The sequence below is a fragment of the Macadamia integrifolia genome, chromosome 9 (assembly GCF_013358625.1).
Source record: "Macadamia integrifolia cultivar HAES 741 chromosome 9, SCU_Mint_v3, whole genome shotgun sequence".
Lineage (NCBI taxonomy): Eukaryota > Viridiplantae > Streptophyta > Magnoliopsida > Proteales > Proteaceae > Macadamia > Macadamia integrifolia.
In genome coordinates, this window is record NC_056565.1 from 22,459,001 (window position 1) to 22,479,637 (window position 20,637).

The window sequence follows — 20,637 nt, forward strand, 5'->3', positions numbered from 1 at the left end:
CCCCCCCCCCCCCCTCTCCCCCTTCCCCACCCAAAAGAAAAGTTCTCCAAAGAATAAAGCAATAACCTAATGGATGAGTTCTTACAATCAAGTAAACCTTTACCGTACGTGGGTCCAATAGTTTGTGTGTGTGTGGCAAAGGTCTATGCAGTAGATTGGTTATAGGCTAAAGAACATATAGAATACCATGTTGGTCCATTAAGTTACAAATTAATGTCTCATCACGAAGAGGATTGAGACACTCCATTGGGTGGCTCCCCACCTAAAAGTATTAAGAGAAAAACTGGAACTAAGGATAGAGAATCTAATCATCAGTTTTGACTGCACTCATTTAATTATGGAAGATTACATCAACAAATTAATTCGATTGGATTGTTAAGTTTTACACAATCATGCTAGTTTTATTTTAGCAATCTCTAGGCAAGAAACCCAAGGTTTAGAGGCCTCAATAAGGGTTTTATAGTTCAAATCCAAGAAGCTCTATTGGTGGAGAGAGAGAGGAAAAGTTTTGGATAATGGAAAGAGAAAAGGAAGAGGTTTTATGCACGGCCATGGATAGTGGTTGAAAGGTGCACTGTAGACCTTCATCTGCCCTCCCTCCAACAATTGTGTGTATAGCTGTACATGAAAATTCTTTTGAAAAGAGAAATATGAAAGAAAGAGTATTTGAAAATAATGAGTTAAAGAGTATGCGTTTGGGCAAAGTAAAGAATAAACCAAAGTAATATTTTGTTGGAAAAGATGATTCCATACCTTATCTTTTGGTTAAAGGTTTATAAATAATAACAAAGAGGTGACATTAAAGTAAATTCTAGAATATGCAAACAATGGCAATAAGTGAAAGAAGATTCTTTGTGCACATCTTTATGTAAGTTGTGTATTTAGGAGACAAAACCTAATTTTATGAAAAGAAGCAACTAATGATAAATTTTCTTGTAAAGGAATATCTTTAGAAAGCTTATAAGGATAGTAGATGCATTCATGAGCAGTTGCACGTGTGATAAATTATATTGAATCACAAGTTACCATCAACCTCTAGCTGGCATCCAATTTAGTTTTGCAAATTATTGTGTATGCCTTTCTCCCTCAACCAATTAACCATATATATATATATATATATATTTTTGTGTTGTGTCAATTACAATTGAAACCTTAGGTTCAATCCAACTTATGCAGAGAAAAGATTTAAATTCATCCTCCAATACAGTAGGACAAAGACGAAATATATGGTGCATAAGATTAGTTACATTAGGACAGATAATGAGATGATGAAAATTGACAAGAGGGAGATTTTTACTAAGTGATTATTTTAGGTATCTGGGCTTAACCATAAATAAAGAAGATGATATAAAATGAAAATAGGATAAATGAAATGGAGAGATGAATTGGAAGTATTTTGTAATTGACGTTTTTGTTTAAAACTTATAAAGAAAAATTTTATAGGGCAACCATATGACCGCCTATGATGTATGGTGCAGAATATTAGGTAATTAAGAAACATCATATAGAAAAATTCCGTTTAACAGATTTAAGTTGAAAGTATGAGGGGCAAAACTAGGAAAGATAAAGTAATAAATGATCATATTAAAGTTGATTAGAAAGTAATTCAGATACATAATAAGTTACACGAAAATCGTTTGAGGTAACATGACCATGTTCAACGGAGACCTTTGGAAGCTCCAATATGAAGGAGTGATTTTGGATTTTTTTGTTGATTGAACGAAGCTTGCCAGAGAACTGGCACTTCCTCAGATAATCTAAGGATTTGTTCACTTGGTCTTTGATGATTGGACTCCATTGATGCATTCGATTGTCAAACGGCCTCTCCCAGAAAAAGATTTTTTTACCCAAAAAAAACCAAACATTTTTCCAATTTCATTTCAATTATCCAATCATACAATGGCTGCAACCAATGGTTTTGCTCAAAAGAAACTACCTTCTATATACCTGACATATATATATATATATATATATAAGGGAACGGTTGAAGGCTGATAAGAGTATTAATTACCAAGGTACATACATGTATTGCTAAATAGAAAGCTAAGCTTCTCTCCCAAGTCCTAAGAAGGCAGGATGACTTGACCATGCCAATCCATCCTTCAGCCATGGATGTCCTTCAAATGGCCTGGAAGCAATTTCAGAAAATGTTTGCTGAGTTCCTCCTGTTGATAAAAGGGGGAAGGGATGTTTTTAAGTCGATCTTTGCAGTGTCATTCATCATCCTAATGGTAAAAGATGTGCTTCATAAACTGGCCATCAGCTTGAACCTTTTCTACAATCTACAGCAGATTTGCAGCAGCATTACAGAACAATTATATAGGGCAAACCTATGATGTTGAATTGGAGACGGCAAACCAAAAACTTGTACAATTGAAATCGCATGCTCTTTCAACGTTATTGTCAGTGAACGAATGAACAGAGCATTCAAAACTGTTCATAAATGCTTAGCTCTCCAATTTACTGCAAAATTTTCATCATCTTCATCACTTTATGATTCCTCTTCATCACCTTATTGCACCATTTGTTTGTTCTTCAACATTTCCACTCTATGCCAACAAGCTCTGCAGGGCCAGAATAAAATGATTAAAAAAAAATTGTATCAGCCCAAAAACGAGCATATATTATGATTTCTTTTTTAAGGAACCCAATAACTCACTGTTGCTCTAATGACTCAGCCCCCTCCATTTCAGCTGCATCAACTGTCAATACACATTGCATTTGCAAGCATGTGTTAGTGTAGTTCAAACAACAAATGCTTCACTGTGACAATTGACACACTGACCTCTTCTTGTAACCACTCATCCACTTCCTTCAAGTCCCTTTGGATCAATTTTTCAAACTCTTTGTACTTATCCCTGAGCAGATTTTAACAATATGTTAATATCTACCAATGCATCTCGTAGTCTAGAATGCAAATTTAAGGAAACCAAGCAGCAGAAAATCAAAATGTGCAACATATCAGCTTATTTTTGCCCCACATGGCTGACACTCTTAGGCCGACATTTCTACTCTTTATCGTGTACTATAATGCTCACACAAAAACAGAGTGATGTGCCGGCTTAGAATACATCATATTAAAATAGAACAAATGCCATATGATAGTTGAGTTTCTTATGGTTCTCAGATCCAGCAGTAATCCAGTTTCTTTAGATATAATGCTTCCACAGAGATGGGATTATTATTCTTCCAAAGAGCAATGCTGAAGAGACTGGTGAGATTCCATATTTCAGTACAAGGATTCAATTGAAACAGTAACATTTTTTTTTTTAATGAGAAAAGACAAACTTCATTAACTAATATATTTGAGAACATCAACAATAGGTCCTGTATCCAGAATTCTAATTAAAACAGTGTCATTGTTACCCCACCATGAAGTCATAGTCAAATAGTCAACACAATAAAGATATTCATGTTATCTGCCACATGAAAAGCACTTGCATAGAACCCAATGAAGGATTCAATTGAAGCAGTATAATTGTCACCAGTAGCATGGGGATACAGTAAAATGGCCAAGATAACCACAAAATAGTCAACACTAAACAGACTAATTTCTCTGTAGCATGTAGTAAAAAAGCATTCTTGTGTGCAATTCCCATGATCCAGAAAAAGAAGAAATGCAAAAACAAGTAAAGTTTTCATGTTGACAGTGTTATCGTTAATTATGGGTGGAATGTGACATCCTTGAACACCTTTATTCCCATCCATATCATCACTGAAGTGATCAAAATCCCAATCCGTTCTCAACCTGATACTTGATATTGCAACCTATTTAATGATGAGAATTTTTCCACTCGAATTGCGGCAAAATTTCTATCTAATCCTCATTCTCATCATGTTAGGGACATTGGTAATCTTTCTAGCTTCCTACCCTCTCAATGGTGGAAATTCTTGTGGAAGCCCCGCATTCACCCTAAATTCAAAATTTTCTTATTCCTGTTAAAGAAACTTCGGGAAAATGGATCAACATTGACAAAACCTGCCTTCTTTGTGGAAAAGAAGCAGAATCCATCACTTATCTTTTCTTTTTTTGTGATTTTGTTGACCGAATTGGGCTACTGGCCCTCTTGGCCTGAGACCCCAGTGTCTCAATCTGCACTCTTTCATTGATGTCATCAAATACTTCCTCATTCATGAAAACATGTCCAATGCTGAGCGAAACTGGTGTTTCTGCATTATTTCTATTACTATTTACTTTATTTGGTTGCACAAAAACAACGTCTTGGCAAAAAAAAATTGATCCCAACCCTGATGCTATATTATGCATAATATTAATATTTGGATTTCTGATTTAAAATTAATCCAGCATACTAACTCTACTGATTTTGATTACTCTGTTAACAGATGGTCCAGCAGACATCCTAGGAAGATACTTACCTCCATATTTTTTTGAACAATCACATCATAGTTTGTGTTGGTGTCACTAACTTTTTGGACCAAAAATAAGGTTGGGCTTTTGCCATTCTTTTCAAGTTCAACTCAAGGTTATCAGAATGGAAGTTTCAACAGCTACAACTTTGGTGGAGTCAGAAGCTTTTGGCATCCTTCAAGGATTAAATCTGGCAGTTTTTAAGGGATGGAATATCGGTGAAGTTTGGAACTCATGCAGGAGTTTACATCAGCTTATTCCTCAACCTTCTAACGCTTCCTCATGGAACCTTCTATCAGTAGCTACATTTTGAGAAATCTTTACAAAATTCAAATCCATGAAGTATGTATATAAGTGTAAAGAATCTAATCAGACTATGATGTGCTTTTGGGATTTTGCTAATAGGGCCAGCTTAGGGAATGTTTTCTCTGCTACTGACCTGGATATAATAACAAATTTCTTAGCTTAATATATATTTCTTTTATCCAAAAACAAATAAAGAGGGTAAAGTTTCATAAAAGTAGGCTAAATCAACCTCTCCCTGAAAATGGTTGGAAATTGAAGATGGAAAATATTGCTGGATTCATTTCGGTGAAACTGGAAGGGGAGAATCCAGGTCCTCTCTTGAGCGCTGATCCCCCATGTCGGCCCATAGTTACCTAGGGGATCGACATGTGTTTAAGAGCTGATCTAACAGTTCTGGGCGGTGCCTTTGTTCTGGTCAATAAAAGCACAGCCGTTGGATCAGCACCTAGACACGTGTCAATTGCCCAAGTAGCTATGGTCGCGACCTGGAGATCAATGCTCAAGAGAGGATCCTGATCCGGAAGGAGAGGTGCGAGGCTTATTCGGGACCAACATGCTAATAACATGGAAGTCATTAAAAAAAAAAAAAAAAAAAAAAGTCAAGTGCAAGGTACATATTGGAGCATTAGCAAATGACCAATTCAAAGGCACTAATAAGAGATCCGGATCCTTTGATTATTATAAGGGGAAAATAAAGAATATGAGGATAGTACACGAGCAACCTCCTCTTGAGGACTACTAGGAAAACAATTAACACGGGGATCATTCATTGGCAACCTCTACTTGGGCAAATGCCTAAATTGGGTGTAGATTGATTAATTAGGGAATCTTGATCCTTCAGGTGCTAACAACAACTCAACCTCCCAAAAAAAAAAGGCATAATGGTGCACAAGGCTCCCATATATGCGAGATCCGGGAGGGCAAGAACTATGCAGCCTTACCCCAAGTCTGTCGAGAGGCTGTGTCGACCGCTTGACCAGCAGTTCGCAACCCGTTGGACCAAGTGCACCCCTCTTTTCCCAACTAAATGGGGTCAACAACATGGATCATTTCCCTCCAATCAGCTCTATTCGAGACCATACTTGGTATAAGACCTAAGCTATGCATGTCTTTTCTCACTACTCCTAGGGTCATTTTAGGTCTGCCCTTGGCTCTTTTAGTTCCTTCAATCTCAATTAAAAATCAATCCTATGTACTGGAGTATCCAAAGGTTTCCGTTGAACATGGTCATGCCACCTCAAACAACTTTGTCATAGCTTACCATGTATTAGAGCTACTCCCAAATCAACTCTAATATGATCATTCCTTACTTTATTCTTTCTAGATCTGCACACACCCATCTCAACATCCTCATCTCCGCTACACTAAGTTTATCTGCATCATGCTTCTTAACTACCCAACATTCCGCATTATGCGTCATAGCCGGTCGTATGACTATCCTATAAATTTTTCCTTTTAAGTTTTAAAGGAATACATCGATCGCACAAAACCCCAGACACATCTCTCCACTTCATCCATCCTATTTAATTCCCTGTGAAACATCATCCTCTATATAACCTTCTTTATTTATGATTGAGCCCATCCAAAACAATCACTTTGCTGAATCTCCCCCCGCATCAAATTTCACCACAACACTCTAGCATAACTAAAGTTACACATCATATACTCTATCTTCATTCTACTTATCTTCAAACCTTTTGATTCCAAGGTTGATCTATATAACTTCATCTTGGCGTTAATCCTTGCTCTTGTCTTATCCATCAATCATCAATAAAAAGCATACACCAGGGAACCTCCTCTTGAATGTCTCTAATTCAATCATCCATGATAAGCACAAACAAATAAAGGCTTAAAGCTGATCCTTGAAGCAACCCAATTGTAATCAGGAATTCACTACCTTGACAGCCCCGCTCACAGTTCTTACATTAGTCACCACATCAGCAGGAGTCTTTAGTGTAAGATCGAATCACAAGTGATCCAATCCCAGACAGGATCTTTACTAAATTCAATATAAACCAAATTCAGGGACAAAAAGAATGAATAGGAATAGATCACACAATTGCACAAATCCAACCAGGGGAGAGAAATCACATAAAGAAAGAGGGAAGAATCACACACAGCCCTAAGGCTCTCAAACATTAACTCAATTCATCATTCTTCAAATTTGTACTAAGCATTGAGTTTATGCGAGTATTTAAAAGAAAATAATAAGACTCCTACTTAGACTCTAAGACTGAAATGAAAACCCTACTTCTCTTACGTATCCTATCCCAAAACAAATATGATAAAGTAAAAGACATATTAATAAACTAAACTACTAAATCCTATTTTCTTACTTTCTACCCATATTTGAGGCCCATTAAAGTGGCTCATTACAAAGAAAACCCATGGAACAAAGGCCCAACATATATATAACCCAACCCAAAGCTTATTTGCAATAAAATAAGCCCATTAATTGACTTGTCTAGATCAATTCCCCCGATGTTGAGAAAAACTCGTCCACGAGTTTTGTAGAACGGGAGAATCAACACCAATCGATCAGTATTCATCTTTACCTGTATGAAGTCACCATCAAAACCATGATCAAATGCTATGAAGTCCACGACGATAAATTCATTGGTGAAGTAGTGACTTGGAAAAATAAAATCGACTGGTTCACTAAAGAGTTCAACCAATTTAAATTTTTCCACAAGTTAATCTTCAACTTCCAACGGTGTCATCTCATCTTTTACCACTGGTGATTCATCTTCTGGTTCGTCTATCTGTTGTTCAATGGCTGAGATTGCATAGTTGAAGGTAGAGTGTACTATGGTTTTGAAGTCCATGCAATGTCGTTGAGTCTCATCGAGTTTCTCTTACATCAATTGCATTTGTTGACAGATATCTTGCATCTGTTGACGGATATCCAATTAAAGGTCTAGATCCATAGTGGGAGAAAAAAGGAGTCACGTGGGAGAGAAAGTGAGTTGCGTGGGAGAGAAAGGGAGTCACGTGGGAGAAAAAGGGCTACTGGGAGATGGAAGGATGTAGTTGTGTTTCAGTAGGGGATCCTTCGGCTCTGATACCACTTAATGTAAGATCGAATCACAAGTGATCCAATCCCAAGCAGGATCTTTACTAAATCCAATATAAACCAAATTCAGGGACAGAAAGAATAAATAAGAAGGGATCACACAATTGCACAAATCTAACCAAAGAAGAGAAATCGTATAAAGAAAGAGGGAAGAGGGGGGAGAATCACACACAGTCCTAAGGCTCTCAAACATTAACTCAATTCATCATTCTTCAAATCTGTCCTAAACATTGAATTTATGCAAGTATTTAAAAGAAAATAATAACTCCTACTTAGACTCTAAAACTGAAACGAAAACCCTACTTCTCTCACGTATCCTATCCCAAAACAAATATGATAAAGTAAAAGGCATATTAATAAACTAAACTACTACCAGCCCACTCTAACTAAGCTAATGAATTAAATCCCGTTTTCCTACTTTCTACTTATATTTTAGGCCCATTAAAGTGCCCCATTACAAAGAAAACCCATGGGAACAAAGGTCTAACACATACATAACCCAACCCAAAGCTTATTTGCAATAAAATAAGCCCATTAACTGACTTACCTACATCAGTCTTGATCCTTCAGGTACTAAAGGAGAGTAATTAGATTTTGTGAGGAAAGAATGATGGGGGCTTTTTCTGGACAATTGGCAAACAAAACTCCACAAGGGTAGAACTTATAGGACTTCGAAAGTGAAGAAGAATGCTGATGTTAGAAGAGGTGATAACATCCGGTAATAGAGAGTGACATGGCAGACATTACAGGATGGACAAGAATAACAATGGAAGAACCCTAGTACTAAGTTCAGCATATAGGGCGAGAAGTTAGTTCCCATATGCATACTGAATTCCAGTGGTAGTGAAAATGTGCAAATGAAGTTGCTGAGGAATTGGCAAAGAAAGGGCAGCTTAGACCTTGACTTTGTTATCCAGAGAATATCCCTTTCTGAGTTGTAACATGTCTCTCTCTCTCTCAATACAAGTGTTATTTATCCCAAAAAGAAAAATAAAATTAAAGGGGAAAACGCCAATAATAACTTGCAGGAGGTAAAAGATTAAAAGATATCTTTCAAACTTGATAAATGACAATAAAGACTATAACCTATCTAATAGTCAGAAAGGCCAAATCAGTCATCCATTTGGCAGAAAAACATAACAGTCGCCCTAAACGAGTAAGGCCTGATTTCATCTCCTGCATCCTGATTTACAACCAGCCTGTGGTCTAGCTGGTCTAAGACCACCCCTGTAGTTTTCTTCGCAGGAATGCACATCTGGTCTCCAGTTACATCTCTCTTCTCTGTGTGGCAACGCATGAGCAATATGAATTCCTAACCACCCCAGCCGCAGGCTGATTGTAAATCAGGGCACAGGAGATGAAATCCGGCCTTACTCATTGAGGGTGACCCCCTTTAGTAAACTAAATAAGTAGTTTTTCAGTTGACAGAGGCACATACAAAAAACTGTTTGAAAGCCTATTGTGTACATACTATACCTACCAATCAAAAAATCTCTATTGTACATGAGAACTTACCTTATATCAGGCTTGACAGGCTCAATACCACGTGCACGTAAATCGGCATCCTTGCCATCAAAGAAGCCTCCAGGAAGAGCTCCCTTGGCTTGCTTGACTTCTGAAAATGTTGGTCTTTCCGGAACATTGACCAAGATGGTTGGAAGGCTTAATTTCATTTCTCTCTTTTCACTCTACTACATGAACAGTTGGTAATCCAACTGCCTTGCTTTCTGAGTTGGATGGTTCCAAAGAATGAGTTTGAACAGAATCTTCTCCCTTTCCATATTGACATAGAGATGAATCAGAGTCAACCAACTTGGTGGAAGATTGAGGACCAGTAGAACCATTATTGCCTCCACTACCTGCTACTAGATTAAAAGAATTAGGGACTCATTGGCCCCCGGCCCCCCATCCTTCCCAAAGGGAAAAAATAGAATTATGGTTCATCAAAACATCAACACACATATGCACTCACTCACTCACGCAAGCTGCATAAGATGAACAAGAAGGATCCATCAGAAAATAAAACAAAGCAAATTTAAACAATGATGTAAACCAAGACTGTCAAAATGAAACTTCTTTCAAAAGAGGCGGTTAGCTTGGACAATCTTCTGGATGTTCTATATAACATGTTGCCCCCGAAGATGGAAGGTAGAGAATTGTCATAATGCCACTTCTATAAAAACTACTTTTCTTAATGGTTGAAAATTATTTAATGCTTGCAGTCAATGACATATGAAGCTTTGAAACTTCTCATTGACTTCCGTTGCAACCTAGCAATAAGTGGAGGTTGGAATACCCAGTTTCTGCAGGTAAGGAACCAAAATTGTAGAAAAGTTCATGATATAGTAAAGCCTATGAAACTAAGTTTTCTAGGCTGGTTTACTTTCTACTGTTAATTATTTCTTCTTCAAATTCCAATTTAATAACAGATTTGCTTCTCAGTAAATTATTTCCTTCATTTCTTCCTTTTCAGCTTTTTTTTTTTTTTTTTTTGGTAATTCTACATATCTTGTTAGCTCCTGGTCCATCTTTCAAGTTATCATTGTAGAAAGTTATAAAGATTTATTTTCTGGTCAATCACCCTTCTTGAATCAACAATTGATTCATCCAGAGAAATCAATCCTCCAAAGGAAAGCCCCATTATTTATGGAGAAAAAAAAAAAAACTTCTCTTGATCGGTTGCCCCAATTTCCCCTTTTGAAGCCAGATATAAAGTTTCATTGAACTAGAATTTGGTTGTCTGCACCTTCTTCAGTTTCTCACCTCAACCCTTCTATCTCATATCTTCTTCCCCCCCCCCCCCTTATAGTTAATCTCCCTCTATACCCTTTCTTTTAATCCCACTAATACCATCTGCAATCTCTATCATAGCTACCTAGAGTTACATCTACCCACAGAGTCCAGGTTTTTAAACCTGGTTTGCATCACAAATTTCCACTTAAAATTCCAACAGGGTACAAACTACAGACTCACACAATCATTAAAAGAAACTTAAGAACAATTAGACCCAAATTAAAAAAATAAATAATCAGTCTAATGACACACTCATACCAGCTCCGTCTTTTTGTATCAGGACTATCAAAAAAGCCCTCTGGCAGCTCAGAAGATGACCTTGGTTTATGCAACTCTTTGAGGGCCCCAAAATTATTTTTTTGAAACTCTTTTGGATACTTAGATTCAGGTTTATGAACCTCTGTGGAGGCTACAGATTTCCCACCATTGACTCGTGATAAACCAGCTGTAGAAGCCTTGACATTTAGAATTGCCTCAGATACATGATAGTAATTTCATCAGCAAACAGTGATACCTATCATGCATGTAAAAACAGTATTATTCCAGGTAGGGGTGTCAATTCTTAAACCACACCGGTAAAACCGGCCGGACCGAACCGATAACACGGACCGAACCGATAACACGGACCGAACCGAACCAAAGCCTTATTGGGTCGGTTCGGTTTGGAGTATTGCAACCCCAAAACCAAACCGGACCGCACCGGAAACCGGATGAACCCGAAACCAAACCAAAACCGGCTCAAAACCCGGCCTGAAACCGAAACCAAACCGGTAAGAAACCGAAATACTCCAAAATTCATTAAAAAAAATCAAAATTTGCATAGTTTTGTAAACATTTGTATGGAAAGTCGAATCCAAACTGGACCAAAAACCAAAACCAACCTGGTTACAAATCGATTTAAGAAATCGAAGACAAACCGAAACCAAACCGCATTGACACCGAAACCAAACCGAAACCGGAATTTCCTTATTGGTTCAGTTTCGGTTTCAACTTTCCCACACCGAAACCGACTCAACCCGGACCGAAACCGAGCCGGACCGACCGGTTGACACCCCTAATTTCCAGGCAAAAATGATGCCCACATGTTACATGGGATGAACAAAATCAAGCCATAAGTCAATGGAAATATGATATAGGAAAACTTCAAACCAAGTAATCAAAGTACATGAATGGATACAAAAATGCAAACATGCAAGGCTACATTGGACTAGGCTTCAGCTGTTAGGAGCAGGTCCATCTATCTGCAAAAGTCAGTCCATGCACCAGGACTGGAACCCAATACCCCAGCAGAACTTCAGAAGTCAGACCAAAGCAACCAGGATTGAGGAGTGGGTTTGAGTGTCAGTTTGACACAGACACAAGGTGTCAAACTCGGCAAATCCCAAAGCTAGGATTCAAAGACTCAGGGAATATATAAATTTGAAATATTTGTGAACAAATAATAGCTGTTTTTATATTACTATAGGCTAAATTAAATTAAGTTCAAAATTTAATATATTATATTGAGTTTCATCATGACATGGGAAGATTCCAGAATAAGGATTTTTAATCAAGGTCCATGGCTTTGGTTTGGACCCAAGTTCTGTTATATATCACACAAGGAGAGTGAAATTCTAAAGTTGAGGTTTTCAGTCAGCTTCATTGTATGCAGTTCTCAGCTACCAATCAAACAAGATATTCCATTGGTACCAGCCCAGATGATTTACTTAATCAAACGTGAGAGCCTCCATATATAGTCACATTTTTTTTAATCCAACCAATAACATTATAAGCATCATCCTCCACCTATAGGGCAGATCTCAGCGCAACGGTAAGATTGCTCCATTGCAACCTAGTGGTCGTGGGTTCAGGTAACGGAAACAGTCTCTCCAAGAAGTGGGGGTAAGACTGCGTACATTATGACCCTACCCAGATCCGCAGTGGTGGGAACCTCGTGCACTAGGTGCACCCTTTATCAGCTGACCCTATTCGGTTGGGATAAGGCTGTGTTAAAGCTCTAGGGGCAATTCTGTCCTGTTGAGCTTAGTGTTCTTACTTATTGTAATATGCAGGTTAGGGCAATTCTCTCTCTCTCTCTATCCCTCTCTTTGATTCTGGTTTGTAACATGGTATCAGAGCCTCAGTAATCAGATCAAGGGTTTTCCTTCTCCCTTCTTTTGATTTCGATTCTTGTTCCACACTCGTGGTGTGCAGCCACCTGTTTCTGCCAACACTATGCATTAAGCCTCCTTTTTCCATCAATGGGATGCTTCTATATTGTCTACTTGATGAGCTACTACTGCTAGGTTGGAGTTCTTCCTACCCTTCTATTGATTTTCCTCCCATACAGGAAAAATTGATTATTTTTAGGGTTTTTTCCTTGAATTGGTTTTGGTGCTTCTTCTTGGTTGATATCTGTGGCTGCTTTGTGGGATATGTTTGGTACTTCTACTGTGGTTGCTGGTCTTCTTCCATGAATCACTTAAATATACGTACATATCATTAATATATATACATATATATATATATATATATTACTATTTGATTGCATCTGAAAGGGTCGAAACAATGGGTTTTCCACTGTCTATTTGTACACTGCCAGTCGACATCAGTCAGAGCTATAAGATCAGTTTATTGTTCTGAAGCTATCTTCTTCTTATTGTTTCTGTTACTGAGAAACTGGTCAGAGATCAAATCTGAACATGCTGATTGATATTAAATCTAGTTCTGGTCATGTTCCAATAGTTGTTCTTCTCTTCGCTCTCTGAGGTTAGGCCCATTATACCCACATGCCCCTGTCTGCACCAACAATGCAGCCACAAAAAAAGAACTCTTTAAAAGCAAGGAAACCCAACCAGGATTAAAGAATTTCCCTTGTACTTTTCGTGTTTNAAAGGGAAAAAATAGAATTATGGTTCATCAAAACATCAACACACATATGCACTCACTCACTCACGCAAGCTGCATAAGATGAACAAGAAGGATCCATCAGAAAATAAAACAAAGCAAATTTAAACAATGATGTAAACCAAGACTGTCAAAATGAAACTTCTTTCAAAAGAGGCGGTTAGCTTGGACAATCTTCTGGATGTTCTATATAACATGTTGCCCCCGAAGATGGAAGGTAGAGAATTGTCATAATGCCACTTCTATAAAAACTACTTTTCTTAATGGTTGAAAATTATTTAATGCTTGCAGTCAATGACATATGAAGCTTTGAAACTTCTCATTGACTTCCGTTGCAACCTAGCAATAAGTGGAGGTTGGAATACCCAGTTTCTGCAGGTAAGGAACCAAAATTGTAGAAAAGTTCATGATATAGTAAAGCCTATGAAACTAAGTTTTCTAGGCTGGTTTACTTTCTACTGTTAATTATTTCTTCTTCAAATTCCAATTTAATAACAGATTTGCTTCTCAGTAAATTATTTCCTTCATTTCTTCCTTTTCAGCTTTTTTTTTTTTTTTTTTTTTATTATTTATTTATTGGTAATTCTACATATCTTGTTAGCTCCTGGTCCATCTTTCAAGTTATCATTGTAGAAAGTTATAAAGATTTATTTTCTGGTCAATCACCCTTCTTGAATCAACAATTGATTCATCCAGAGAAATCAATCCTCCAAAGGAAAGCCCCATTATTTATGGAGAAAAAAAAAAAAAACTTCTCTTGATCGGTTGCCCCAATTTCCCCTTTTGAAGCCAGATATAAAGTTTCATTGAACTAGAATTTGGTTGTCTGCACCTTCTTCAGTTTCTCACCTCAACCCTTCTATCTCATATCTTCTTCCCCCCCCCCCCCATTATAGTTAATCTCCCTCTATACCCTTTCTTTTAATCCCACTAATACCATCTGCAATCTCTATCATAGCTACCTAGAGTTACATCTACCCACAGAGTCCAGGTTTTTAACCCTGGTTTGCATCACAAATTTCCACTTAAAATTCCAACAGGGTACAAACTACAGACTCACACAATCATTAAAAGAAACTTAAGAACAATTAGACCCAAATTAAAAAAATAAATAATCAGTCTAATGACACACTCATACCAGCTCCGTCTTTTTGTTTCAGGACTATCAAAAAAGCCTTCTGGCAGCTCAGAAGATGACCTTGGTTTATGCAACTCTTTGAGGGCCCCAAAATTATTTTTTTGAAACTCTTTTGGATACTTAGATTCAGGTTTATGAACCTCTGTGGAGGCTACAGATTTCCCACCATTGACTCGTGATAAACCAGCTGTAGAAGCCTTGACATTTAGAATTGCCTCAGATACATGATAGTAATTTCATCAGCAAACAGTGATACCTATCATGCATGTAAAAACAGTATTATTCCAGGCAAAAATGATGCCCACATGTTACATGGGATGAACAAAATCAAGCCATAAGTCAATGGAAATATGATATAGGAAAACTTCAAACCAAGTAATCAAAGTACATGAATGGAGATAAAAATGCAAACATGCAAGGCTACATTGGACCAGGCTTCAGCTGTTAGGAGCAGGTCCATCTATCTGCAAAAGTCAGTCCATGCACCAGGACTGGAACCCAATACTCCAGCAGAACTTCAGAAGTCAGACCAAAGCAACCAGGATTGAGAAGTGGGTTTGAGTGTCAGTTTGACACAGACACAAGGTGTCAAACTCGGCAAATCCCAAAGCTAGGATTCAAAGACTCAGGGAATATATAAATTTGAAATATTTGTGAACAAATATTAGCTGTTTTTATATTACTATAGGCTAAATTAAATTAAGTTCAAAATTTAATATATATTATATTGAGTTTCATCACGACATGGGAAGATTCCAGAATAAGGATTTTTAATCAAGGTCCATGGCTTTGGTTTGGACCCAAGTTCTGTTATATATTACACAAGGAGAGTGAAATTCTAAAGTTGAGGTTTTCAGTCAGCTTCATTGTATGCAGTTCTCAGCTACCAATCGAACAAGATATTCCATTGGTACCAGCCCAGATGATTTACTTAATCAAACGTGAGAGCCTCCATATATAGTCACATTTTTTTTAATCCAACCAATAACATTATAAGCATCATCCTCCACCTATAGGGCAGATCTCAGCGCAACGGTAAGGTTGCTCCATTGCGACCTAGTGGTCGTGGGTTCAGGTAACGGAAACAGTCTCTCCAAGAAGTGGGGGTAAGACTGCGTACATTATGACCCTACCCAGATCCGCAGTGGTGGGAACCTCGTGCACTGGATGCACTCTTTATCAGCTGGGCCTATTCGGTTGGCATAAGGCTGTGTTAAAGCTCTAGGGGCAATTCTGTCCTGTTGAGCTTAGTGTTCTGCCCTATTATTTTTATTCTCTTTACTTATTGTAATATGCAGGTAAGGGCAATTCTCTCTCTCTCTATCCCTCTCTTAGATTCTAGTTTGTAACATGGTACCAGAGCCTCAGTAATCAGATCAAGGGTTTTCCTTCTCCCTTCTTCTGATTTCGATTCTTGTTCCACACTCGTGGTGTGCAGCCACCTATTTCTGCCAACACTATGCATTAAGCCTCCTTTTTCCATCAATGGGATGCTTCTATGTTGTCTACTTGATGAGCTACTACTGCTAGGTTGGAGTTCTTCCGACCCTTCTATTGATTTTCCTCCCATACAGGAAAAATTGATTATTTTTAGGGTTTTTTCCTTGAATTGGTTTTGGTGCTTCTACTTGGTTGATATATGTGGCTGCTTTGTGGGATATGTTTGGTACTTCTACTGTGGTTGCTGGTCTTCTTCCATGAATCACTTAAATATACGTACATATCATTAATATATATATATATATATACATATATATATTACTATTTGATTGCATCTGAAAGGGTCGAAACAATGGGTGTTCCACTGTCTATTTGTACACTGCCAGTTGACATCAGTCAGAGCTATAAGATCAGTTTATTGTTCTGAAGCTATCTTCTTCTTATTGTTTCTGTTACTGAGAAACTGGTCAGAGATCAAATCTAAACATGCTGATTGATATTAAATCTAGTTCTGGTCATGTTCCAATATTTGTTCTTCTCTTCGCTCTTTGAGGTTAGGCCCATTATACCCACATGCCCCTGTCTGCATCAACAATGCAGCCACAAAAAAAGAACTCTTTAAAAGCAAGGAAACCCAACCAGGATTAAAGAATTTCCCTTGTACTTTTCGTGTTTTCTTAACATAGTTTTATTTACCTATAAAAATAAAAGAGGAAAAAAAGGACAGAGAGAGAATTTATAAATCACGCATGTACAAAGCACGAAATTTCCTCCATGCAAAATAATAATTTAAAATCAAAACAATTCAATGATAGATGTGTTGCAGATACAGGCTGATGCAGTTCTTTTAAAACTTTCAGCATTTTCAGCAAGAAAAAAGTAACAAAAATACAGTAAAGCATCATACCTCATAATGTTTACGAGATGCTTGGTGTGCAAGCCCACATTGATTCAGATTACAAAATGACACCACAAACCCTGCAGACAGGTTGATCATGGTCATTGTACCTATGCACAGAGAAGAGGGGAAATTAGATATCCTTGTAAATTTAAGCCAAAATTTTTAACTCTCTTTCTTTTATCCCCTATCTTTAGTTACACCTATCTCCTTTTAAAACTAAGATATTGTTTCCAAACAATAAATGATATGAAGTAATAACACACTCATCAGCAGATCATACAATATACTTAATAATCATAATCATCGGTAAATATGGGACAAGATAATCATTTGGAATGGACGCCATTGCCTCCACATTTCAATTGGTATATCATCTCGGATCTCTAACACGCTAAAAGAAAGTGAAACCATGAAGCAAACATCGTGGAACATATCCATCCTAAACACCCAGCACATTCCATTTAGAGAGATTTCAAAATTTTGTCCCTACATATTGCCACTATTGTTTTCTCATTTGTACTAACGTGATAATGTCAACAAATTTTAAAACATCCTTAGGAAGCAGTCATGCCATAGTACTACAATGTTGCACACCATACTTTGTCTAGCTGTCTGCACAACACATGCTAGAAATCACAAAAGGCATCAAAGCATTAGATGATTGGACACATTTTGACACTGGAAGCAACTTTATGTATGATTTTAATGTTATATGTGTAAAGTAACATCACTTTGTCTATTCAGTCCATAAGTGTAAAGTATATTTACTTTATGTGGACCTCTCCTCTACTGTAATTTTACTTTCTATACTAATATAAGTATCTCCCACCACCCACATTTTTTGTATTCGGCTCTTCTCTCAAACCGTGGGCAGTTCTCTCTATTCCTCTCCTCTTCTTCTCTTCAACCTTCATCTTCTCTTCTCCCTTAATGTCCAGGAAATGCTATCAGGTTCTAGTGTTGTGACTGTTGTGACTATTGTCACAATATGTTTCATACTATATTATATAGTTAATTTAATAATTGTTTATTCCTAAAACATTTTTCTATTGTTTTAACTGAATGTTGTGTATTCTCGGTCTAAATTATGTGTAGAATATTTTATATAAGTGAAAGGCTACAGCACGCCAAAATTCCACCATTTAGGATACGTTTTGGCCATTTATGTATATTTTGCAAAATTACCTAATTTCCCCCCATTTCAGTACTTTGTCGAATATTTTGATTTCGACAGGGTGGAATTACCTACCTTGTTGAAATCTTGAACCTTGTATATAATTAATTTATTTACACAAAAAAAAAAACACTATCAGTGGTAGCATAGTGATGTCAAACTGGAGAAAAAATAAGATGTCTCATATAATCATTGGCTACTTGTAAGGTACAAAAGCTAGTATTGTGATGTCAAACTAGAGAATAAATAAGATATCTGGCATAATCATTAGCTACTTGTAAGTACTCACTACATCAAATAACCAGCTCAAAACTTTACGGATTCTTGTTAAACAGAAAGGGGATTTAAAAAAAAAAAAAAAGGCCAAAAGGATCCACATAAACGTAAAACATAACAACAAAGTAAAGAAAAACTGCTTCACTATTTTTCTAAGGAAAAAGAATGCTCCCTGATTGCGCGGCCCCTGTGCTAGCGTGGAGGTCAATGAGGGGCACAAATAGGCATCAACAAGGTGTAGGGTGTCATCCCCCCCCCCAGGTCTGGGCACGGGCCACAGGGAGCGTTCTTTTGCACTAGCTTCAAAGTCTGGAGTAACTACTAACAATATTTTTTTTAATATATCCTACCCATTTTTTTTCCTCCCTTGTAGAGATTATTTCATCATGGACAACTGATATAGCAAACCAAGACCATCCATATAATTTTTTTTTCTGTAACAGCACCACTAAAGGCCTTGATTTTTTGTTTCGTATTTGTGCTCATATTAACAATACTGGACCATTGGCAAACTGCAGAAACATGCAACACAGAAAGAGGGTAACATAAAATGTTGAATTGCATATTTGCATGCTAAGCTGCTACATAGGTAAAAAAAATACTGCCTGAACTCCAAGCGTATGCTTTTGTCTGGCTGAAAATGCATAGTCGTGCATCAATACAACGTCAGATTCCCAAGGATCATAAATACAAAGAGAATGTGTTCTTCATGTCCCCAATTTAGATTATGCTCGGCATTATTTACAATCTAACATTACAATAAGATCCCATTTTACCTCACAAGAGGAGACTCTATGTGTTTCTCATGTTTTTGTAGCAGCTTCTTTCAATTTAGCACGATACAAGGCCTTCTTCATGGGCTTGAGCATCCATCGTTAGAGGGACCAAAATCAGGACAATCAAGAACAAAGCCAACTTCTCTGATAAACAATTTGAAACCACATAAGATATTTCAAACCATTGTCTAAGAAACTAAACCATATAACAGATCATATACAGGACTCCAACAAAACACTTCTCATAAAAATATATGCTTGGTTTTTTAAATGAAGACATCTATACCTTTAAAATAGGGGGATTAAATGAAGGCAAGATACCACAACCAACATAAATGCAGGAGAAAAAATGAGGGATAGAAAGTTTATGATTGAGTTCTTCCATTCTCCTTCTCTACGGTTGAAAAAATACCAGTAATACAGAAAAAAATAAATAAATATTGCAAATTAAAGAAAACTATGATTCAGAGACTATTCAATCCTTTCTCTGCTCCAACGTCAAGGCATGATTGCGGCCAAGTATCATAGTTTTCTGATCAATAAATGATGACCGAGAGGTCTGAGACCTGAATCTTACCGGAAAAAACCAAATGAGAGTCCGTAAAAGATAGCCGAGAATCGCCACAGTGCCGGCCGGGGAGTTGTAGCAAAAGGAGCAGCGACGGATCTCAAGGATTTCCAGTTAGGTTTCATGGTCTCGATGAGCGTTCTCGAACAGGGAAATCGGAATCGGCCGGTCCCAAGAACCCTAGAATTGGCCGCTCTGGAACGACCTAAATCGGGATTCGTCGTCACCGCCATCCGAATCCAATTTTTGAATATTGAAAGGTTCAACCACTTTGGAGTTTGGACCAGCTTTGAATTTTCGACCGGACTCAGCAATTGGTCAGTTTGATAATGTTGGAATGTTCCGTATCCTTATGATGACCCTAGGATTAAAATAGCTAAAGATAATATTCTAAGAATTATGGAAATTGAATTTTTCATGTAGGTTTGGGACCCGACCCAAGGGGTATACTTGAACAAGACCTCACCCCCTGGGCAAGCCAAGTAAGTTGGCTTGAGCAGTGTGTGTGTGTGTCTACTTTATTTACAGGTCCCTTGTAGTTGTGTTAACTTGACCTCCTTTAAACTTGAGCCCAGTACTCTAGTATCCTTTTACTTTTCACTAGTTTTGAAGATAAGTGAATTGTCTCTCTTTTACCTTTTATTTCATTTGACTTTACTTATTGTGCTGTGAGAAATCCTTCAAATGTTGAGGTATGTCCTTGCTGGCTACAATGGGGTGTAGCAATATGCCGTTGAAGGTTGTCTGTATAGTTCTCGATAGAGATTTTTGTACTATATGGGAATTGGTTCATTCATTTTATCATGATTTTCTCTTTAGATTTCAAGTTCTCTATGATCCAATTTCGCAATTTTATGTTAGTTCTTCCAAGGTTTTGTTTTGATCATTGTTGGCAAACCAATTTTTGATTAAGAAAACTAGGTCGAGATTGATCAAA

The 20,637-nt window shown here is 37.3% G+C and overlaps 1 long non-coding RNA gene and 1 pseudogene across 2 annotated transcripts; both read right to left on the bottom strand.

Moving 5' to 3' along the window:
- Positions 1 to 1,878: 1,878 nt before the first annotated feature.
- Positions 1,879 to 10,950, bottom strand: LOC122088031 (annotated as a pseudogene).
- Positions 10,951 to 13,412: 2,462 nt separating this feature from the next.
- On the bottom strand, positions 13,413 to 19,929 carry LOC122088032. 2 transcript variants are annotated; one of them, XR_006142951.1, is made up of 5 exons: positions 19,710 to 19,929; positions 19,133 to 19,276; positions 16,913 to 17,013; positions 14,566 to 14,821; positions 13,413 to 13,481 (listed from the first exon to the last, which is right to left on the bottom strand). It is a non-coding gene; the product is annotated as an uncharacterized LOC122088032 (long non-coding RNA). The 2 variants fall into 2 exon arrangements; XR_006142952.1 differs by lacking the exon at positions 14,566 to 14,821.
- Positions 19,930 to 20,637: the final 708 nt, after the last annotated feature.